A 24,837-nucleotide genomic window follows, 5' to 3' on the forward strand; every position below is an offset into this window, starting at 1 on the left:
TTCAGGGGCGATAAAAGCTAGGGCAATATAAGTACATTTTGTGAATTTAGTTTATTCAGAATGACTTCAAAATCAAAGTAATGCAGAGCTCTTGTGTGACTATCATTGCTATAAATCTGACTTTATTAGAGAAAAATCCTCAAAAATCCATTTAGATTGAAAGCCTTCCTCAGCCTGGCAAGAGCAAGGCTAATTAAAATGTCCTAGAAGATGTAAAGATGATAATAAATACATCCATAGCACCTTCTGGGTGCCAGGCACCCTTCTAAGTTCTTTACCTCCATTAATTCATTAAACCTCGTAATAACCCAGTGAGGTAAGTGCTATAATCATCTCTATTTAGAGAGAGGAGACATAAAGAACTGAGCAAAAGCCGCATGTAACTACATGAAATAAGACAGGCTACCTTAGCATAACTTTCTATAATGGGAAGTTCTTGCCCAAGGAGATACAGTTGCAAAATATTTGTTTCAAGAACATCTTGAGAATTCATTTATCTGAAGAATAGACTGTCCAACTGTGAAAGCCAGACTGCTTATCAAAGTGTTGTTTACTTATCAAGAGTTCCTTCAAAACCAAAGCCTTGCTGAGTTCACCAGTCTTAAACTATGATATCACAAACTTGACCCAGTCACAAGGAGGCCCCCATGCCGAAAATCCCACTTTAAACCTGACTGCCTAAACCTTATAAATATTCATTCCTGAAGTCCGCTTTCTGAAACACACTAAAATTTTGTCAAGATGGACTCTCCCTTATTGCAATAAGCCACGAACTTGGCTCTGCTTGACCAAGAGGTTATTTTGGTGGGCTTTTCAGGAAGTTAGTAGCTAAAGAACCAAAGGATTAATGCCCCATGCCCAGTGCTTTACTAATGTGTCCACTAATTTTGTATGGAGAAGGAAGTAAGGCCAGGATTTACTATCCAAATGGACCTACAATTCACTTGGTGAAAGAAAGCTAAGTTTTAAATGAAACGAAGAGCAGAACTCTTTGTGTCTATTATATAGCTCAACATAGCATTAAACTACTGGGTATTTACCCCAAAGATACAGATGTGGTGAAAAGAAGGGTCATCTGTACCCCAATGTTTATAGCAGCAGTGGTCACAGTCGCCAAACTGTGGAAAGAATCAAGATGCCCTTCAATGGACTAATGGATAAGGAAGATGTGGTCCATATACACTATGGAGTATTATGCCTCCATCAGAAAGGATGAATACCCAACTTTTGTATCAACATGGACAGGACTGGAAGAGATTATGCTGAGGGAAAGAAGTCAAGCAGAGAGAGTCAAGTATCATATGGTTTCACTTATTTGTGGAGCATAACAAATATCATGGAGGACATGGGGAGATGGAGAGGAGAAGGGAGTTGAGGGAAATTGGAAGGGGAGATGAACCACGAGAGACTATGGACTCTGAAAAACAATCTGAGGGTTTTGAAGGGGCGGGGGGGGGTGGGAGGTTGGGGGAGCCAGGTGGTGGGTATTATGGAGGGCACATATTGCATGGAGCACTGGGTGTGGTGCATAAACAATGAATTCTATTACGCTGAAAAGAAATTTAAAAAAAAAAAACTGAACTAAATATGAATGTAGACTAAAAGACAGAAGCATATACTTAAATGAGTATAGCCAAAGACATCCTCCAAACTGGCCCCATGACAATAAAGGGTTAGGGTGAAGGAAGGTACCAGGAAGTGTTAGGTACAGAGATTCAAGGTACCAGCTTTGGATTCAGAGATGGGTTTAAGTTCTGGCTTCACCATTTGCCAGTGATTTGATGAACAATATTAACTTCCCTGAACCTCAGTAGCCCACCCATAAAATAGGAATAATATTCATACCTACATCATCGAGTTAATATGAGGACTAAATGGGACAGTGTATGCCAAGAGTTTATTATGATGTGATCGGTGGTATATACTGTTATTATTATAACTCATGACAGGATTTTAGGGCTTGGGGAGAGGGAAGATAAGGTCAGTGGCATACTTGAAGGGGACTGGAGAATTCAAAGAGAAGAAACAAAATGTCTTATAAGCTGGGGATTCAGGATTGAGTTTTTCTGTAGTGGTCTGGTATTTTTCCAGGAAGACTGGTTCCCGAGGCCAGAAAGAGAGTTTCCTCGCTCACCTGTCTCTCGATTTATTCTAGCACTGTTTACCTCTCTGTAGGGCTGCCTAGGCAAACTTTAGGATTGTAGCAGAAGCTTGACCCCAAAAGTTTAAGAATTTAGAACCCTGGGAGAGAGAAGAAATCTGTCAGTGAGAAACAGCTAAGTGTTTTCGTGGGGATATGTAGGAGGTGACTACTGTTGTTTTTCAGATGTTATCGCTGGTGATGCAAAAGAACATGAGCTCACGGAGTCCAAGGTTGTTCTTTTCCAAACTTGCTTATTCACCAACCAAGCCAGTCCTGCCCAGAAGTATAGAGAGGAGGTGTTAAGTGATCCCAGTGCTTACAGCTTGCCATGCCAGTTTTATGTCTGGTCTCCACTGATGAGTACTCTTGGGGAAGGAGGCCATGTTTCTCGTTATTTGTAGAACTATAGAGCTACTGTTGATTTTGAATTTACCATGTATCCCAAGGGGCTGCTGCTTTGCATGCATCATCTTATTTTTTTATTTAGCTAGTTACTGAGGGAAAAGAACCCAATTTTTTATTCCTTCATTTCTTGGATTGAAGTATTCCTCGATGACACCCTTGGCCTGAGACTCCTTGCCATAATCTTCAACCACCACACAACTTCCCTCTCGGTCAGTTTTACAGAGGGCTGCCCATTCCCCTGGTTTCTCTCTCTCTCTCTTTCTCTCTCTTTTTTAATTAAAAAAATTTTTTTTCTCACCATAGCACATACCCTCCCCTGGTTTCTTGTCAACAACCTTAACTAGGTTGATTTGGAGTTCAGCACAAAGGGCCTCCAACAACTTGCCACACACGGGCTCATCACAGTTGGATGCAAGCACTCAAAGATGGGCTTGGTGTTCTTTTAAAGCTTCGGCAGTCTGGGGATGTCCATGTGCTAGGTGGTCATGGATGAGGGCGGTCTTCCTTACCTCTTGGACAGCAGTGTTAATGTCCATTATACCTCCAGCAGCTATGCCTTCCTTGGCTGTGGTGGTAGGTTATAGATGCAGCGAAATCTTGACTACACCAAACCTCTCCTGGTGCACTACCGGGGGGGCAGCAGAGGAAGAGCTCCTCATCTTATTTAATCCTTTTCACAAAACTTTCCAGGTATCATTACACGCATCACTGAACTCCTACTTGACTCTCCTGTGGTTTCTCATTAACTACTCCCAACTTAGGGAAAGAGATCTGGGTTCAAGACAGTACAATACCTTGGAAGCAGACAGGAGAGATGTGTGTGGTGTTAGATTGCATGTGGGAGCAGAGATGAGTAGGGAGAATCAACACTAATGAATTCAAAGCAGAAGCAACAGGACGGAAAGAAGACGGGTTGGACAAGAAAGGCTAAGGACTTCAATTTAACAGTGTTGCCTTGAATCGTAACTACGCATTCAGGGAAGGGTCTCGAAGTGTAAAGATAGAAATCTCAAGGGTGATCGTGAGACTATGGGACTGGAAAGGATGAACTCTTGTCTGATTCTAGTGTCCCACTTGGAAAATCGGGCAGTTTTCCAGACCCCAAATGAATTATTGGAATAAGGTTAAAAGATATAAAATAGATTATTTTTATATCACTTTCAATTTTATCTTGTGTGATTTGCCTTTTAAGTTAATACCATCTTAAGATGTAGTTCACATAAGTTTTAATAATTTTAGCTCCATCTCTTATCTCTTTAAGAAATAGAAGAGTGATTCATTTCTGTGTTACTTAATATCCACCCTTTCTCAGTAATAGTTAAAATGTAAATAATAGTTCTTCAAGAGTAACCCAAGGGTAATGGCTGAACTGTGCCAGCCTTGTGAGGTAAACATAAACCCTTTCACAAATGTTCTAACTTGTTGAACTGTGTATTTTCCAAGTTTTAAACTTAAAGGCTCCAGTAAGCAATCTTAAAAGAAGGGACACCGCCCTAGGAAAAGTGAGATTTGCCAGACTCTTCCTACCTCCTTCAACAACTCATCTGACATTCCTGAGCGTCTTCTATGGGCAATGGTCTGTGCAAGTTCTCCATTGGATCCAGAAATGAATGAACATGAACCTGAAAAAAAATTTTAACACAAATTAGGGAATGAGTCAGGGCCAAGCTATGCAAAGTTTACAAAAATCAGAGAGGGGAGAGAGTGTTAGATGGAAGCCCTTAGAAAGTAGGCGGGATTTGGATCTGGTCTTGGATGGGTAAGTGGGGTGAGGTGGCAGGGGAGGGGGTCAAGGAATAGGGGTTTGGAGTAAGTAGAATGGGCAATAGCCTATTTTGATGGAAGTGGAAATTACAGTTGTCTGGCCTCGATGATAGCGTGATGCTATAAGCTCCCTGGTTTGCTTTCTAAAGAGAGCCATTAAAAATTAGGTAGGGCAGGGGCACCTGGGTGGCTCAGCAGGTTAAAGCCTCTGCCTGCGGCTCAGGTCATGATCCCACGGTCCTGGGATCGAGCCCCACATTCGGCTCTCTGTTCAGCAGGGAGTCTGCTTCCACCTCTCTCTCTCTCCCTGCCTCTCTGCCTACTTGTGATCTCAGTCTGTCAAATAAATAAATAAATTTAAAAATCTTAAAAAAAAAAATTAGGTAGGGCGATTTTCTTTGCTGTCACTGAATAATGTGAAAAGTATCAGTGCCAGATATATCTCTCTGCCCTCCAGACACACCCTCCACTTTTCTTCTCTTCCTCTCCTCCCTGGCAGGAAGTCCTGTAGAGACTACTGTCAAGGATCTTCTCTTTACCTGTTGGTTTGTCCAGTAGGGTGTCCTGTAAAAGATCCACGGAAAGGAGTGCATGAAGAGGGAGTTTATTTGCCTGGCTTCCTTCTTCCAGGGTCCTCTGGGCTTTTGCAGCCCACACAAGAATTTCACAGCACCTTCCAGCCTTTGGTTCTGAGCTCTTTCTCCTCTTCTGGTTGGGTGCAAAGAGTCTGTTTTGGGTACTTCTTTGATCCTATTTGACACTATTCCCTACACCCTGCCATGTCTTTGTAAAGAATCCTTTTATTGCATTTTCCTCAAGTTTTCCAAAAATAAGAGTATTCTCCTTGCCCTGAACTCCATCAGACCAGGGCAAGAGATGCACCGGGCATCTGCTCACCTCTATCCCGGAAGGGACACCAAGGGCCTTTCTTTATACTCTGGGGTCCCACACTCTAGGCCAAAGTTTACTGGAAGGATGTTTAGATACCTGAGTCAAATTAGACCAATCAGATATCTTACAGAAGTCTGCTTTAAGAAATTCTTCATATGGACTCAGGACTTGTGGTTTTTTTGCACAGGAAGTGGACTGAGAAGCAGAGACAGTTGGTCTGTGGTGACATTCACTTCTGGAAGTTGTGTGGTTTAATGATTTCTCAGTCCTTGGTTCTAGTTCCTTCTGAGAGCCAAGTAGATTCTTGTCCTCAGTTCCTACGAGATACCTATATTTTCTTCAATAACTACCACATACACAACAGTCGCGAATGCATGCACAAGCACACAGTTTTGTTGGGTTAAGCACGTTCAAGTTATCTTCTGTTACTTACAACCAAAGACACCTAACTAAGAGAAGACCCAATACCCATAATCCCAGTTAACACTTATAGAGTTGTGGTGTGTGTGCCCGACTCCATAGGACTTAGCTCGTTTAATGTTCGCAACTACTCTGAGAAGTTTGTTTTCTTGTGACCCAAGTTTTTCTTGACTTAAAAGTTCTTTTCAATAACTCCCTCTAAGTGCCTCTCAGTTTTTTTCTGGGTGTTCCCCAAGGAGAACCTCATTAAAGAGTTTCTGATCGCCAACTACCTATAGTGGAGGTTTCCCTGTATCACCAACAAGCACTTCTTGGACACAGGCTGGGTGTCCTACCATGAGACTCAATTCTAACACTACCAACCCCCAGAGAGAGCTGCAGATCTCACAAACAGAGGGCTCAGTCCTGCAGGATCACCTTCCACTTCAGACACCGGCAGCACGCCCAGGTGGTTAACCTGTACTTCTGACTGACTGACTTCTGACTGAAGCCAGAGGTTCCCACTGCCCCCTCCTTGAGTTTAATTAATATGTTACAGAAGCTCAAAGAACTCAGGAAACCCATTTTCTCGCTAGATTACCAATTTATTGCGAAGGATTTTAAAAGAGGCACGTCAATAGCCAGATGAAGAAAGGCACAGGGCAAAGTTTGGGCAGAGAGCACAGAGCTTCCATCATCTCTCCAAGTGTGCCGCTTCCTGGGTCTCTTCGTGCTCGCCAATCCTGAAGCCCTCTGAGCCCTGGCCTTTGGGGTTTTGTGGAGGCTTCATTACACAGGCAGGATTGGTTAAATCATTCATCTTTGGTGATGAACTCAACCTCCAGCCCTTCTCCTCTCCTCCATATGCTTTTCAAAAGTCACCTTATTAACATAAACCCAGTAGTGGTGGAAAGGGGCTTCTTAGAGATAACAAGAGACCCATTTCACCTTACTGTCTGAAGCAATTTCAGGAACAAAGCACAAAAGTCCAACTATTATGACAAAAGATGCTCCTACTGCTCTTATCATTCAGGAAATTCCAAAGATTTTGGTTGTTGTGAGCCAGGAACCATGGACAAAGACCAAACATCTATTTCTCACATGAGAAATAGATCTTTGGTCATCCGGATGACCGTATTGTATTTCTTGTGAGTCACAACCTTGCCCTCATTTTTCCTCATTACTCAGTCTTTTGGCCCCAGTCCCCACACACAGTCTCTTCTGTTCTTTTTCTTCATCACAGACGTCACTCCATACGGTGAAATGACAACAGCTGTTTCCAACCGTCCATCCGCGGATGCTACCAAACGTTCTGTCCTCAGGATGCTCAAACATCTCTGTGTTTGATGAAAAGACAGTCTCCTCTCCCTCTGTGTCAACTTGGTCATTTAGCAGTTATCCGTGTGGCCAGAGCCTCTGTAATCTCTGAGGAGATTCAAGAACTAATGGTAGAGCTTCCCAGCTGTGTCCCTCAACACAGGTTACACAGCACATCAAGTCCCCCAGTCCTTGGAACACCCTGATGGGGCTGGGGTGATGAGCCCCAGCATTGCCATCCAGCTTTGAGTAGTCGTATATCATGAACCCTACTGTGGCCTACAGTACCATTTTCTGTAAATACCACGTCTTGCCATGCCCGTGAGCCTCTTAACCTCATGCCAATCACAGGAGATGCAAATCCAGTCTGGACCAGGTCAACAAGAAGCTTTGTGCCCGTATTCAGGGCTTGCCTTTTCTGTTTTCTGGTTTCTCTTCCCTGTTAGCAAATAAAACTTGCATCCAAATGAAGAAGCCAATTGTGGTGTATGTATGAGTGTGTGGGTGTGTATCATTAGGGAATAAGAAAGATGTTATCTGTACTGTCATTAGCCATCCCCGAATACCCTATTCCATAGACCAGCCCACTCTGACCATGAGGAGACAGTTATGGAGAGTTAGGTCACTTACCTGAGGTGACACACTAAGTCAAAGAGCCTGCAGGATTCCGGTCTAGGCCTGCCTGGCTCCAGAGACATGCCTGAGTCCGCACTCTTTGCCACATCCTATCTTCCTGGCATTCCACTGATTAGACTCGGACCCCCAATCTCTATTTTGGGAACACATTCTGGGGCAGCTGTGGAGGTGCCCCTCTCAGAACTCCCTTCAGGACGGAACGGTCACCAGGGGTGCCGTCAGGCCATGGCCTCCAGCTGCAGCAACTTTGGGGTTTGGCACAGTGTTTGAGGCCACGACATGAAAAGATACTCTCTCCAAACTTGGAGACTTGGAGACTTGGAGACCTCAGACTTGCTCTGTGGTGGAAAGGCCTGCGCTGGTGACTCCATCTCCTTTCCCCTTAATCATTCATAGGCATCACCCACAGCAGATCGCTTAGACTCCTGCCTCTGCCATGGTATCTGCTCCCTGACTCTGCCATGGTATCTGCTCCCTGACACAAGCTCCCTGAGAGAAGGGCCATGCCATAGCTACAGCACTTTGTATATAATGAGTTGGTCTGTCTTTCTTTCTTTCTAATGAATAAGCAGTTTCACATGGTGGCAATGAGCAGTCTTCTTATACTAGTTCTGGGGAAACATGGGACCCAAAAGCTCAGAATGCTATGGGTCTGGGAAGATTTCTGGGTCCCATGCTCAAAGATTTTACCTCAGTGGCAGGTAGGACCAGGACACTCCAGCTTTAGGAAGCACCCTGGTGTGTTTACAGTCAGGCTGTCCACAGAACTTAGCTGAGAAGCATCACTTTTGAGAGTGACTACACAACTCTACCGTTCTCCCCTTTCCCCACCACCACCACCACATTCGTTGGCATGGGTATCCCCATGAATTTGGGAGACTCTTGGCATATTCTTGGATCAGGATTTTTTTGAGCTCCTGGATATGTTCCAGCCTGCATTTGAAAATGAATAAGTCCCCAAGGGTGGAGTGTAAAGCTTGCCTTGAACCTGGACAAGATATGAATTGGCCGTCCTACCAGTTGGCATCCGGATGTGGGAGCTGGGATTGTGAAAGGTAAGCAAAGCCGTTAGCCTCAGGTTAGTTACAGTGGGGATTGCTGACGCGTGAGTCATCATGGATGTAGGAGTTGGTCTCGTCCAAACCCACTTCTTTGTTATGGAAGCAGAATGTCTTCTGTTCATCTCTATCCTTCCTTCAGAGGTAACCTCAAATACCCTTTTCTGACTCCTCCAAAAGCATCCCTCCTTCCAAGATCCCCTGCCTCTCATCCTTCCTTCCGCAGCAGGACATTGTATTTAAATTGCTTACTTCAGCTGTTTTTCCTACCCATTCACCTGAAAGTTCTTTGGGATTGAAGTACGTTTCTTTTCCTCTTTTTATTCCAGTGCCCGGCCCCAGCTCCTAGAAAGGGGAGCAAAACTGAGGGGATGAACGGAGGGAGGGAGGGAGGAGGGAAAGGGTGGGGGGGTCAGCGCTGAACCGACCTCAGGTGAGCAGAGGCCTTCGTTTCAGTGCTTCCTCTGACCCAACTTCCCACACCCACAGCCAATATCACATTAACTTAGAGAAAATGAACATCTATTTCAGAGTCATTTATTTTTTGTGGTTTCAAATGAATCACATTTGCTTTAAGTGAAAAGAAAATAATTGTGAGGACATTTTTTTAAAAAGTAAAATTCTTCTTCTACCCACTTAAGCACCATAAGTGACTCTTAATCTCACAAAACAAACTGAGGGTTGCTGGGGGGAGGGGGGTTGGGAGAAGGGGGTGGGATTATGGACACTGGGGAGGGTATGTGCTTTGGTGAGTGCTGTGAAGTGTGTAAACCTGGTGATTCACAGACCTGTACCCCTGGGGATAAAAATATATGTTTATAAAAAATAAAAAAAAATTTAAAAAAAAAGTAAAATTAAAAAAATTTCTAGTCAGGATGAAACTTGGGATTATAGGAGGTAAGGTGATACAGCGGGCCTTGGAATCAATTCGTCTGAGGGTAAAATCCCACTTGGTTGCTTACTTACTACTGACATAGCATCAGTATCCTCATGTGTAAAATGGGATCAAGAATGTTCATACCACAACAGTTCTGGAACCCTAGCAAAGGGGCTGACACGTAGTAAGGACTAACCAAATATTCATTACCTTCTTTTTCTTTGGCAGAACTTAACAGAATCCTTGTATTTGGAGATCAAATCCATTTTGTCATTTTCAAAAAATTTCTAAATGCATACACACAGATTAGATGCTCCTAAGTACATGTTACATGAATGAGAAAATTGTTGCATTGCTTCTGCCTTATCTCAAATTCTAATTTTAGTTCACTTCAGTGTTAGGAAGCGAATTTAAAAGGATGGCAACATGACTCAAAAGATTAAGATTTTCTATCCAGAAATCTTGATTTAAATCTTCAGTGGTTGACTTTTGAGGAGAGTGCAAATGTTGGCATTATCTTCTTTATTAGCAATTTGTAAAGAACTGGGATCTCACACAGCTGTGTGCAGCTCAAAGATGTACCAAGCAAAGAATAAATTTCCTGCCCACGCAAACTCAAGGCAAAAAACCCACAAGCTGTCTTATATTATTCTGACAGCCTGAGCAAGGTTTCTTATTTTTCTCATAAAACAACTCGACCAAAGAACAAGAATTTTCCACTATGTAGAATTTTACCTTGTGGGATAACAAGCTGATGATATATTTGTTTTAGGAGAAACTAAAGGCTTGGAGTTACAGAAATGTATAGAGTTCACTCTAGCAATTTAGCAAATAAATATTCTCCCCTTAAGCCTCAAGCTGACCGGTGGTATGATTTTGACAAGGTCCTCTCATTCCCTCTTCAAGATGCATACCACAGGAGACCAGTTTTTCGTACTCACAGTTGTAGTATACTCAACAGATTGGCCCAGGTCAAAGAGGGCAAGGCTTCCTTGAAATCCTGTTGGAGCCCACCTCTAATTTAAATGGACACCAATGGCAATAGGGGATTCAACAGTGTTTATTCTGCTTATGGTGCCATTTACTGGAATCTGTCAGTGTAGAACATGGAGAGGACTGCAGCCATCTAATATTCTCAGTAAAACTAAGTAACAGGCAAAGACCAAGGTAAATCATCTATTGGGCACTAATTCTGTCAGAGACATTTAGCATTCTGTGTATTTGTGTATCTGTTTGATTTATACTTCCTTACATTCTGGAATGGATGTTTCCAGGACCTCTTGTATTTTCTCTACCCTATCCCCTAATATCAGTCATTCCATAAGGAGCCCTGGTTCTTTTATTGGAAAATGTATCACCTTTTATGACATAGCCTGAAGTCATGCAGTTTCTCTTTGCTGGTTGAGTCACAAAGGTCCACCCAGGTTGAAAGCAAAAGGGACATAGACTCCATATCTTAATGGAGGAGTAGTAAGATGACACTGTAAGAGTTTCTGGATGAGAGTATCGTTATGGCCTCATTTGGAAAACAGAAGTTGTCACAGGTGATCAGGGTATCTCAATGAGAAGGTAAAATTTGAACAAGAACTTAGAGGTGGTGAGGAAGTCGGCCTATCTGTGGGAGCAATGTTCCAGCTGGAGGTAATAGTTAATGCAAATGAAAAGATGTTAAAATGAGACCATACTTAGTGTTTCAAAGGAACAGCAAAGGGACCATCATAGCTAATGGAGGAGTGGTTTGGAGAGTCATAGAAGAAGAGGATGGTGAGGTAAAGGGAGGAGAGATGAGACTGATTATAAAGAACCCAGAGGACATGGCTAGAATTTGAATGAGCATGGAGTGATGAAGGTATCTGACTTGTATTTTGAAACGATCTCCCTTAACAGGACTATCCTGTTGAGAATTGACTTCAGAGGATGAAGGTAGAAGGAAGTAAACCAGTCAGGAAGCTATTGCAGTAATCTGCTACACAGAAGTGATGGTGGTCTGGACCAGGGTGGTGGCCATGGAGGTAATACAGAGTGGTTGGATTCCGAATACTTCTGAAGCTAGAGCTAACACAATTTCCTGCTGGAATGAAAATAGAGTGTCAGAGAAAGAGGAAAACCTAGAATGACTTCAAAGTTTGGCCTGTAAAACTGCAAGCATAAAGTTGTCAATTGAGAGGACTATGGATGGCGGAAAGATCAGAAGCTTATCTTTGGAAATGCTGATTTCCAGATGTCTATTAGACATCTAAGTAGAAATGTCAGGAAAGCCTTGGGTATACACATCTGGAGCTCAGTAAAGGGGTCTGGGCTGGAAATAGACATTTGGGTATGATTGCACGTAGATTTGTATTTCAGGTCATAATGACATCACCAAGAATGTGAATAAAGATAGAAGAGAGGGGCGCCTGGGTGGCTCAGTGGGTTAAGCTGCTGCCTTCGGCTCAGGTCATGATCTCAGGGTCCTGGGATCAAGTCCCATATCGGGCTCTCTGCTCAGCAGGGAGCCTGCTTCCCTCTCTCTCTCTCTCTGCCTGCCTCTCTGCCTACTTGTGATCTCTCTCTGTCAAATAAATAAATAAAATCTTTAAAAAAAAAAAAAAGATAGAGGAGAGAATCAAGGACCAATCCCTGGGGTACTCCCACATTAAGAAGGAACCATCAGAAGAGACAGAGAGGAAGTAACAGTAAAAGGGAGGGGTATGTTGTGTCTGGGAAGGAAATGAAAAAGTATGGCATGGAGGAAATGATGTCACTCAGTTCAGTAAAAGAAGGATCCAGAATCTGACCATTGGATTAAACAATATGGAGGTCATTGGTTTTTCTTGATGAGAGCAGTTTAGATGGAATCATAAAGCTGAGTGTAGTGGTTTTAAGAGAGAGCATGAGGAGAGGGTTTAGAGAGGGCATGGCTATCTCTTTGAGGATTTTCAGTGCAAAAAGGAGTAAAAGAATTTTGGGGCAACCATCAGGGGAAATGAATTCAAGAGAAGATTTACATGCCCATGGGAATAAGCCAGTAAAAAGTAAAAGACTGATGATTTAGGAGAGAAGTGGTAAATGGCTGCCATCATGTCTTTGTGTAGGTGAGGGGGACGGGGTCTGGGGCTCAGGGGTTTTCATGGGAGCACATATTATTCCTCTGATTTTAGGCAGAAAGGCACAGTGTGTAGATGCAGATGCTGATACATCAACGCAGGATTGGGGGCCAGTTGAGGGTCAGTTGAAATTCTCTTCCAACGGATTCAATGTTTCTGGTGAAGCAGGAAAGGAGATCATCAGCCAAGAGTGAAAGTGTGGGAGGGTGTGTTAGAGGTTTGAGGAAAAGGAAAAGGTATAGAATAAGTATCTTACAGCAAATGGGAGAGTGAATGCATTAGGGACCTAGGGTAGGAATTCCGGGCAGCACCAGGGGACCATTTGAGGATTGTTGTCTTACATTCAGCAACCTGTGCTTTGCTCAGCACCACCTGTTTTATGGTTCTCCAGCCCCCTTCAAGGACAGGTATGAGGAGGCAGAGAGGTGGATGTAACCAGGATATGACGAAGCGAGACATGGTAATGGAGTTGTAGATGTAAGCAAGGGAGGGTTATGACGGCTGGCCCTGGAACTCAAACTGAGCAGGGAAGGTAGTGAGGAGACATCAAAGGGATGAAAGACAACACAAACTTTGTAGGATCATTGCCCTGAATGTTTCAGCGGACAAAAAGCAGAAGAGTGTTGTGCCTGCGGGCTAACTTTCACACTCCAGTGACCCTGCCCACTAATAAACTTCAGCTTAATAAATACTCAATAGCTAATCCCTATTTCGTTGAGCTGGAAAGCTTTCTAGGGGAAAACAGAAATGAGCTTGAAGTGGGAAAGAAGACAGACCTACCCCTCCCTTGACGGTAATATTCACAAAAATTAGACAAGGAAATAAATGAATTTCTCGGTGTGTGCAGTAAACGCAAAAAGGAGTTTCATAGATAGTCTTATTTTATTTTATTAATTTAATACCGGAGTGTGGTTGTCCCATGAAGGGTGGGATCAACACCCCCTGCCCCAGAATTTGTTTGGATGAGAATTTGAAGAAACTTATTACTCACACACTGAGGCTTTCTAGGGGGATCAAGGAGCCACCCAAGCTGGGCTGAAGCTGGCCGGAGAGAAGCAAGGAAGGGGTGGGTTTTGTGTGTGCGATTAGGAGGTCGGAGTTCCGGCTGGAGTGATGGGATCTCCCCTGATGGGACAGACTTCCACATAGGACTCGCCCAGATGCAAGGCAAAAAGCAGCAGGAGGGTTGGGAACCTGAAAGTTGTCAGGTGTCAAACATCAAAAATGAAGTCAAAGTCTTTATTACAAATACACGTCACAAATCTATAGGCAATGGGGTTAGCCTGTGCTTAAAATCTTAAGCTTTGGAGTCAGGCTGACGTTTCAATCCTGGCTCTTTAACTGTGGTTCTGAGGTCTTTGACTTAAGGCAAATTAGGTGAAGTGCTTAGTTTCTCTGCTGTGTCTCAGTTTCCTCATCTGGCAAAGGGCCACAGAAGTCCGTAACTCCGGTTGTTGTGAAGCATAACCATGTTGGTAAACGGCTTAGCGTGCTTTTGTGATTTAGCAAACCACATACCAATTCCTGAAAATTCTGAGTGACGTTTCCATTTCGGATGTGTCGTAGCTGAACCGTGTCTTCTTGCCGGTGGCTCTGAATGTGTTATTTTTTGATGATTTATTTCCTTTAATTTTGAAATCATTACACATTCACGACGCACAAACTTTTCCCTTCACGCTCTCTTGTGTTGAAGTCCCTCTACTAGTTTATGGCTAGAAAGCAAAACTTCACACTAGGAAAGTAAGAGAAGGAACCCTGGGTGAATCAGCTGAGGAAGTAAAGGGTTATTATTATTCGTCTCCGAAAACTGAATTTTTCATAGCTAGATTGTCTTAAATAAGAATGAAAGCTAGAATACCTTTAGCTTGTTTTGAGAAAGCGCAGTATGACCTTTTGACATTGTTTATTGGCATCTCCTACCTGCTCAACACTCATTCATTCATCAATAAGTTTTGAGCTCCGGCCTTGCTGGAAACAATGGCCCCAGGGATTGGGCCACTTGTACAAGAGGACACAGACTCTCCTCTCACGGGACTTGGTAGTTTGGTGGGTTCCATGGATAATCAAATCATCCCATTGTAACAACCAGGGATTTTATTTGCAAAAGACAAAAACCAACTCTTGTTATCATAAAGGGAAGAGGCAATCTTGGAATGATGCCGCATCTCCCACGGATCACTCCAGGAGACCCGGAGAGCCACTGCTCGTAGAAAGAGAGTTACCAAGGGAGCCTCAGCTCCTGATCCAGGTCCAAGGTGGGTCAGGGCCTCCCAGCTGCCCCTACAGGACCACGGCCACGATGAGCCCGAAGCTGCCCCAGCTTCCTCGTGGCACCTGCCTACATTCATCCAGGAGCTGAAGCACCCAGTGGCTGCCCTTACGCCCGCAGCCTTGACGTCAAGTTGAGGAGCTCACAAGAAGACACTTTGTTTTCTGTGCTGGGAAGTAGGAAATGCTGGACAACCAATCCAATAAATACAGTTCACGTCGACGACACATGGAAATAAAGAGGAATAACAACTGTTAAAGTGCTTTATGCAGAAGGGCACAAAATTCTTGGTGATCCCTCGTCGTCTTTAGGGCTTGAGCTGCTGGGACCCCCCGCCTCCTGGGGAGGTACCTTCAGCCAGAGCCGTTCCCACACCTCAGTCCTTCCTCTGCCTCTTCCCCTACGGGTCCATACCTACCTGCATGCCACCTGCATTTATGTCCACTTTCTTCTACTAAAATACATCTACTTTTTGTAGGACTCTTGTGAATGGAGAGTCAGCATCATCTGCCATAAATAACAGGTGAAAGTAAGAATAAATACAATGAAGGGAAACAAAGCCATTTGGATCTAGCCAGAGACTGTGCTGGAGGTTCTGAGCTTGTGGCTGGCTTCATCGGGGGTTGGTACTGAGCAAATGAAGGCACCAATCAGAGACTTCATCCTTGATCTTAGAAAAATTAAAAGGCAGTAGAAAAGGGACAAATCTTTAATCTTTGTATTTATTTATTTATTTATTAATTTATTAGACACTCTCTGGGCACCATTTAGTATTTTTTTCAGGATTTTATTTATTTATTTAACAGACAGAGATCACAAGTAGGCAGAGAGGCAGGCAGAGAGAGGAGGAAGCAGGCTCCGATGCGGGGCTCAATCCCAAGATGCTGGGATCATGACCTGAGCTGAAGGCAGAGGCTTTAACCCACTGAGTCACCCAGGCGCCCTTCTGGGCACCATTTAAAATTAACTTCTACACCACTGCAAGTTAGTAACCTATGCTCGGGGTGATAAATATTAGAAAGACCGTGGGCTTAAACATGAGCAAGGTTTGAGTTTGAATTTCAGCCCCTGCACTTCTTAGTCCTGTGACTTTAGGCATATTCTGTAACCTCTCTGAGCTGCGGTATATATATGTGCATCTGTAAAATGGATGCAATAAGTACCAAATTTCTTGGTCGTGTTAAATAGATCCATGCTTTCCAATTTCTATTGCACATACGGATTACCTGGGGATCTTGTTAAAATGCAGATTCTGAATTGCTAGGTCGGAGATTCTGCATTTCTAATAAAATCTCTGGTGGTGCTGATGCTGACGCTGTCATTTTGTGGACTGCGTTTTAGCAAGGTCGGAGTTTGGTGCTGTCAGTATGGTGGCTCCCCGCCACAGGGGCTCTCGAGCCCTTGAAATGCGGGGTAGGGCAGCTAAGAGTGGAAGGCATACTTTTATTTAATTTCAATTAACTTTTGAACCCTGATACTTGGTTAGTTATTGGAAAAGAATTTCTAGTATACTTGGAACAGCTTATAAATCTCTCTTTTCGGCTGTGGATTTTGTGAAATGTAGTTAACGGAACATCTCTCTCCAATGCAGAGTCGAGATAGGCTCCCAGTATAAAATAAACAGCACATTTTGAAGACCCAGTTTTAAAAAAAAGGTAAAATATCAATAAAGTTGCTACTGATTTCATGTTGAAATAATATGTGGGTATGTTGGGATAGAACATATTATTAAAATTAATGTCCTCTGTTTCTTTTTACCTTTTTTAATTTTTTTTTTTGATGTATCTATTAGACAATTTAAATTGATCAAAGTGGCTCACGTTATATGCCTGTCAGACAGTGCAGGCCCAGATCAGGGAGCACAGGGCCTGTCTCATCAGCTCCCTTCCTCTGTCTCATCTGGGCGGGTGACCTCTGGGTAGAAAGAGGATGTGAGGTGGTGGAAAGAGACAAGGTTTCTTCCTTCCCGGCAGAAGGCTGTAGCAAGAAGCCAAGCTCCACAGCAAGTTTTTGGGCTCACAGACTCTTTCTTCTGTGGTGGGTTATTTCCACTATGTTCCAAGGCAGGCTTTGCTTTTTGCAGAGGTGAAAAAGGAGCGTGTCAGCAGTCCATGCGCTGTGGCTCAAAGCCGGCTCTCATAAGAAGATGCTCGCTTTTCAAGAGTTAAGGGTCACGGCGAAGGGCTCATTGACCCAGCCTCTTCTGTGACTTCAAGGGGAGTTCATTAAAACAGCATGGGCTCCTGTTAATGTGCTGTGTTACTTCCTGGTTGATTCAGCAGTTGCAAAGGAGGCTAGAAGTTTAATGAAAGCAGTAATGAAGATATCTGCAGATTTGACGGTGACCAAAGGAATTAGCAAAAAGAAGTGGGTAGAAATGAAAGTTAGTTTTTTCATATCACGAATTGCATTATGGTAACCCCCCTTCCCCACTCTTGTGGAAAAAAAAATTTTTTTAACGAATTCAAGCAAATATTTACATGTGGAATCAGACTTGGCAGCAAATTCAAAGAAAACTATTAAGGCCAGAAAAAGCTGCTTCTGTATCAGAGGCTTGGAGACTCCAAGTCTCAATTAACCTTTCTAAATAAGAACTGACAGCCGTAGATGGAAAATGGGGCGGGGGGTGGTGTGCGGGGGACTAAAATGTTTCTGAAGAATGTTTGACTACAAAGTAAACAGCCCGAATAGAAAATATTAAATCAGATGCTGCCTCCACATTCCATAAAACTGAGGATGCAGTAAAATGTACTGTATAGTTAAAACGCCTGGATAAAAGAAATTATGGAACAGTTTTAGTCTAGTGATAATTCAAAGTTCATGGAACCAGTTATGTTGGCATAAGAAAGAGAATTTATGTTTTGTATTTACGTTAGATCTCAGCATGAATTTGTACTGTTGGCAGTGCAGGAATAACTTTGAAGATGTTTATCTTTAAGTCTTCTTGTCCTTTCTGTCACCAAATCAAACCATGAGAAAATATTTACTAGGTAATGTACTCTCTAAAGAGTAGAACGTCTTTTTGTAACTCCCCCAATTTTTTCCCCACAAAATTGTACAGTAAGTATTTATTATTCTGACCCAGGATTTATGTTGCTTTAGGTGGTAGCAAAAGGAAGGCGGGGTTAGCAAATTCATAGTATAATCAAGATTGCAAGGGGAAAGATTTAAATAGTAGAATGGAACACATTAAAAGCATGCATTTAGAAGCATTCACTGTCATTTTCTAAAAAAAACTATTATCCAACAGTTATTCTCATCTGAATGCCTTTACAATACAACCCCACATCTCAAAAGCATCTAGTTCATCGAGATAAGCCTTTCCCATTAGCCTGTTCTAGGGAGAGTCTTAGTGTATTTTAAACGTCTGTAATTCAATTAATCTTAAAGGGTGGTGAACCGAGACCTACTGCTTACCTGATGAGCTTGCAGAGCATGGAGAGATTGTCTGTCTGCACTGCTCCTTTGTCCCAAGCTGTCTTCTCAGGATGGCCTGTCTCTGGCGGTTTCTCCACTCCACATTCTTTAATTCCGGATCTCCCATTCTTGCTGGAATCCATCCTCCAACACACCTGTCCGGCATGGCTACTGCACTTCCTGCATTATTCTCCTTGTTCCTGTGTCCATCGCAGAGACTGAGGATGGTGTCTTTTTCATCTTGGTAGCGAGTCTGCCTAGAAGAGTTCCTGCGTAGGGTAGATGCCCAGGGAGGTTTCTGGACTGGGACTGAGAGCATGACTTCGAGCTAGCTACTCCTGTGAAGAGCCTGCTTATCACCGCCGCACTGCTCTGCTCTCTCACTGTTGCTCGGCTTGGGTCTTCCACACTTGCGTCTTGGGGATCTGATCACTTGAACCTTTCCCTATAGGCCTACCTCCATCTCCTTCTCTCCAACTGAGGGAGAAATGGCGTTTTTGCTAATGTCCTTCTCCCAACTTCAGAAGGTCGCACAGAAGAGTGGCTTGGGCCGTTGCTGTTTGACTCTACAGGCCTCCCGAGGGAGGCTCTCTACCGCTTCCTTGCTGGGCCTTCGATCACACAGCTCTTTGCATTTTTTCTTCCTTCTTCCTCGGGGGGGCCTCCTGTGAACCCACATCTTCTGCTCCCTTCCCCTCAGCCGGCCGGTCACGGAGACGGATGTGCCCTACGTCACGCCTTCTCCATGGGGTTGTTTTTCTTCTTAAACCTGGGTGATAGGATTAAGGGTAGTTTTCCTTGTCACTACGTGCTTCCCTTATTTAATAATGAGCATGGATTATTCTCAGGATTTAAAATGAAGACCAAAGCTATTTATATTTGCAAACGTTTCATAATAAATAGAATCTCCAATCTCCCATATACATTTTCCAATCCAACGATAAGAGGTAATGTTCCAAAAGGAAAAGCATGAGTGCTGTTTTCTTACTAACACGACCAGCCATCATTCTTTTGTTCTGCCTTCAAATTAACTCCGTCACATGATAAATTCGACAAGACCTTTATATTTTTATGCAGGCTAAAAATGCCTCATTTATTCAGTATAGATCCGACTGTGAATTACACATGTCATCTGCTTTTCCAACTCTTTTGCACTGTCTCCCTTTCCAGAAACTGGAGAGGAGAAGAAAAGAGCATAAAAATAAAAGGATTTAATTCAGCCATTTGTTATTTGTATTAAGCAATGTGTGGGAAAAGCTTGAAATTAATAGTTAAATTTCGTATATATGCATGGAACTGTTATTCCTGGGTCTTCCAGTTCTGTACGTAATCAAGACCCACTGCAGACTTTTCCAGATCAACATGCATGTTTCGAGGCTATGTGGACTTCAAGCGACAGACTCTGTCAAAGTTCTCCGTTCTTTAAAAAAGGAAAACCAGTATGCCAAACACAAATACTTTTCAGAGAAATGGTCTCTTTAAATTTGCTACAAGCATTGTAGCAAAACTAAAGCACATGAAGAGAAAAAGTTGCTTGAAGTTAACAGAATATGCTGAAAATCTGCATTTAGAAACTGTGAATTACATGTTTCGTAGAGGGAAGAGGTACTGAGCATTCGTTTACTCCAAAGGAAATTAATTTACACTCATTTCCATTATTTAAAAATTAAGACAATAATACAACTTTGAAAAGCCCAATATTAGAGTGAGAACACTTTACAGCTGGATTCAGCCTCAACTTTGTTTTCAGCCAGAACCTTGGGCAAATCACAATCTCCTGGGGGTCTTAACTCACTCATCTATACAATGAAGAGAAGATAGGATTGTCTGGTCCAGCGTGCTTGTTCCTTATAGTGCTAGAATTTGAGAGGCTAAGGGTTCCACCCTAAGACCTCTGGTCAAGGCAGGTAATATACAGCAATGAAAAAGACTATAGAGTGAGAAGAATTTTTCTTGCAGGGGAATCCTGATATTAGCAAGCTTTCCTTATTTCACACTTGATATCAATAAAAATATTTCATTTCCTTCTTCGTTTTGCTATAAAAGAAACAGTAATAAATGGTCACCAACACTAATAAATGACAGGGGTGTAGAGACCATAGGGATTGTGGGGACCGTGGCAAACTAGAGAGGGTAAAGTCCCATATTATCGTATGGGACTGAGGGTCTAATGTCTGATGCCAAGAATTTGGGTGTTTTTAGTGAAATCTAATGGTCAGTGCAGGTAATCAACTGAAAACATTAAACAAAACAAAACCCCCCGTGGGCCATTACCGTTGGTCAAACAAAACACCTTGGTGGGTCAGAAGGGGGTGTAGGCTACCAGTTTACAATACCTGATCTGCTTTGTCTTCCTCACTGTACTGGGATCAGCCCATATTGCATAATTTGCTAATTACACCACTTTAATCTTACTATCATAATCCACAGAATTTTTACCAAGCTCTTTTTTATAGGCAGTGCTCTGTGCCCAGGACTTTGACTTTTCTTCTTACTAGGCTGTCACAATAACCCTGAGGGATAGGTAGATATACTGTGATCCCAGTTTTACAGAATGAAGGAAGGTTCCTAGAGACCAAATAACATGTCCTACTCACACAACTTATTTTTCTTACAGAATCACATCTAAAATATTGACATGGAAACATTTACAATATTAGGCTGAATGGAAAAAAAGGGCAGCTATATAAAGTATATATGATGTTCAAACTGTTTTTAAAAACATGTTTAATGATTGACTATTCTATCATGAAGATATGCTAATAGAACTCTCTATTGTTAAACACTTGAATTGCTATTAAAATCATGTAGGGAAATTTTTTTTTTAATCACATGATTTCATTCATTTATTTAGGATCATCAGCTGACAGCCTATACGTCAGTCACTTTACTAGATGCTGTGCCCAAAGGGGTCTCTGACTCATAATGCGGCTGGTAAGTGAGTTTTATATTTTTTAAAAGCCATAGAGCTTCTTTGAACTTTATATAGGCATTCAGATCAGCTATGTGAATTTTTATGATATTTAAGCAATCTCCCCCTGCATCAGTAGTTAGGTCCCAAAGGACATTCTCAGCCTCCTGGGTGGAAAGAAGGCAGGCTCCCCCAGACAGCTTGGTTTGAAGAACGGCACAACGTGCAATGGTGGGCTCCTCGGCTAGAAACTTGAGGAGACTTGGAGATCCATGAACTGAACTTTGAAAGCTATCCTGTTAGCAGGATATACTTTGCAGTCCCTCTGTGATCTCTACGGAGGACAAAAAATGGCTCTGCATCTTTTCTCAATATTCCACTTGTCAGAGCAGTAGAACCCCAAATAACACAATTTCTGAGTAACAGCCGCCATGCTGCAGACACAGGCAGACATAAACACGAGCGGAAGAGGACTGAGATGAGAACGCAACTTGAAAATATGTAATTTTTTATCATTCAGGCTAGAACACTTTGGAGTGAAAGGTGGCGGGGGGGGGCTCTGAACACTGACATTGGGGTGGCGGGCTCGTACACAGACACCCTGCTAACCTGGGGTGTCCATATGGTTACCCTACTGTGAAGAACAGTGCTAGAAACTGGAGATGGTTGAGCATGGAAGGTTGGGGAAGGTTGGAAGGTCAGGGACACGCAAGCTGCCTTGAGGCATCTGAAGACCTCCATGAAGAACTGGCTTGAGATGATCCTAATTCCTTGACACCTGGAGTGCCTGGACCATGCCGTAGAGGCTTTACGGTCGCATGCAATGGTCTGTGTGTCTCGTTGTCAAGCAGTTCCAGATTCAAAACCCAGATGATGCCAAGTAGCTTTGTGGCCATTGACGAGTTTCTTAACCTCTTTCTTATAAAAGGGGGAATAGAGTTGTAGTGATTTACTGAGGTAAACACGAAAGTGTTTACCTCAGGTAAACACCCTGAAGAGAGGCTCAATCAATGTTAATGTATGCATTGTACCTAATGCTGGAAATATTCAAGCACAGGAACAGACCACCAAGTGGGTAATGTTATAGGATCTTTTAGGGATTAACTAAATGATGGTTGGAGGCAACATTTTTTGACTAATTTAACTTAGAAATTGTTCTTAGAAATAGAAAAAAATCAATTAAATTTTTTCCAGGTATAAGGTGATTTTAGTTAAAATCTTAAAAAGGTATATTCCTAGATATTATACTATAATTTAATATTCATCATAAATGACAGTTGCCTGTCATGATACATGCTGTTTATTTTCAAATATGTAGACAAAAAGCATAAAGTGCTAGAAATACATTTTAAAATGACATATTGCTTGATTTTGAGACTGTCTACAAGTAAAGACTAGGAATTTCAAAACAGGTAAGCAATAAGACCTAATATTTGAAATCCTTTCATTTTGCTTTCACAAAACCAATTAGCTTATTATAGAATCGGTTATAATTTGTTTTTCAAATAATGAGATAAAGAGGTTTTTTAGCTTATTAATAAGCACATTTCCAAAAATATACATTTTGAGTTAGTTTTTAATCGAAGTAAGTTTAAAAAACTAAACTGAATATAATCTATACACTCTTTTTTAATGTTGATTTTCAAAATATTAAAAACAACCTGATTTTTGAAGTCCAAGTAAACAGACTCTTGTACTGACCATCATCTTAGTAAGCCAATTTACAAAATTATTATGTTTTTCATTAACTACTTGCATTTTAGCATCATGGTTCTCAGTGCTTCCCTCTGCTTAATCAGTAGTTCCCAAACTTGGGCTGCATATTAGAATCATCTGGGAAGTTTTAAAAAAAAAAAATCCCTATGACTAGCCACATTCTTGCCCATACCGCCTCAGGGTAGAGTCTGGAGTTTGTGTGTTTTAAATAAAGCTCCTCAGGTGACCCCAGTATGTGGCCATTTGGGAAATGAGCATTTATCCTATGGTCCAATCTGTGGATATAGATATGACCAGGAACAAAAAAAGCAATTAAAAGGTAACAGGAGCACCTGGGTGGCTCAGTGGGTTAAAGCCTCTGCCTTCGGCTCAAGTCATGCATGATCTCAGGGTCCCGGGATCGAGCACCACATAGGGCTCTCCGCTCAGCGGAGAGCCTGCTTCCCCCTGCCCCCCCAACCCCCCTGGCCTGCCTCTCTGCCTACATGTACGTGATCTCCGTCAAATAAAACAACAAAAAACTAGGTAATAGTCCTCACCTTCGGAGCATCCAGTGCGTTTGGCTGAATGATACGTAGTTTAAAGAACCTGGGTCACTAGCTCACTCATCTGGTCTCCGCTTCCCAGATGTGCAAGAGATAAGCAAGGCGCTTCTCTTTAAAAGGGAAAATGTTGGGGTGCCTGGATGGCTCAATGGGTTGGGCCTCTGCCTTCCGCTCAGGTCGTGATCTCAGGGTCCTGGGATCGAGCCCCGCATCGCATCGGGCTCTCTGCTCAGCAAGGAGCCTGCTTCCTCCTCTCTCTCTGCCTGCTTCTCTGCCTACTTGTGATCTCTGTCTGTCAAGTAAATAGATAAAATCTTTTAAAAAAAAAGAAAAAAAAAGGGAAAATGTTTCTACTGACTAAAAACACAGGGTCAGAAAGGAAACAGAAGCAAACACTTATTGCTAATGAGATGACTCTCCAGGGTAATCTTCATAAAGCCTTGGGTATTTACAAATCAAGCTGGGGCTTAAGGGTCCTTTCGACTTGGAAAATGTCTACTTAAATCAGTTTTGGGGGGAAGCAGGAACGGATTTTCCTGGGATTGTTTCTGTTGTTATTGAGTGAATAGTACCATTTTGCATTGCCCTTTATAATTGTTAAAGTGCTTTTAAGTTTCCAAGGTCACCTGAACACCCAAAGCTGGGCAGGAATTGTAATACAATCCTGTTGGGAAAATGAAGTTTTGAAGTATTAAAAACTGGTACAAGGCATAGTTGGGACCAGAACCCAGGTCTGCTGACTCATAGGCTAATGCTGTTGGATATAATACTGCCTCTAACAAAAGAGAGAGCCACGGTTTGAGCCTCAGCCCTTGGTCCCGGCCGGGCGATTTTCCCCTGAAAATAAGCCACGTCACCATTTGCCCCTTGCATGTCGGTTGTGTTGAGGGAGGCTGCATGGCGTGTTCACTGTGAAGAGGGAGAAAGACAAAAGAGGGGCCAAGAAGAAGACGGGCTTCAAGGAGGCATTTCCAGGTAAGGGAAGAAACAGACAACATGGCCGTGGCTGAGAGCGGGGCAGGGGACAACTACATGAGGCCGAAGAGTTGTTAAGAAGCAAATAAAAAGCCATTTAAAAGTTTATTTACTCATCTATTTTTTGAGGAGGGGAGAGATGATGTGGGCAAGTGGTGATTTGGGGAAGGCTTGGATTATGTGTTGGCGATGGGGGAGGTGGAAGGTAGTGATGTAGAGAGAGCCACTGAGAAACCGAAGTGTATGCTGTGCATCTGAGGTAAAGAGGCAATAGACTAGGACAGCAAGAGTGAAAAAGACAAAACAAAAACAAAAACAAAAACAAAAAACCTATTAAAAAAGCACTTGAAACCAAGGAACAACTATGTATAGCAAAGTAGGAGAGGTAGTAGGCATTTCAATGGGACATCTAGATCTGATGGTATTTG

General features: G+C 42.7%; 1 long non-coding RNA gene and 1 pseudogene across 1 annotated transcript; both read right to left on the minus strand.

Moving 5' to 3' along the window:
• Nucleotides 1-2,634: 2,634 nt before the first annotated feature.
• LOC131839829 (small ribosomal subunit protein eS12-like) lies at nt 2,635-3,108 on the minus strand (annotated as a pseudogene).
• A 10,693-nt stretch (nt 3,109-13,801) lies between these two features.
• Nucleotides 13,802-18,351, minus strand: LOC131839244 (uncharacterized). The gene is made up of 2 exons (XR_009356881.1): nt 18,263-18,351; nt 13,802-17,172 (listed from the first exon to the last, which is right to left on the minus strand). It is a non-coding gene; the product is annotated as an uncharacterized LOC131839244 (long non-coding RNA).
• Between the last annotated feature and the right edge of the window lie 6,486 nt (nt 18,352-24,837).

The sequence above is a fragment of the Mustela lutreola genome, chromosome 8 (assembly GCF_030435805.1).
Source record: "Mustela lutreola isolate mMusLut2 chromosome 8, mMusLut2.pri, whole genome shotgun sequence".
NCBI lineage: Eukaryota > Metazoa > Chordata > Mammalia > Carnivora > Mustelidae > Mustela > Mustela lutreola.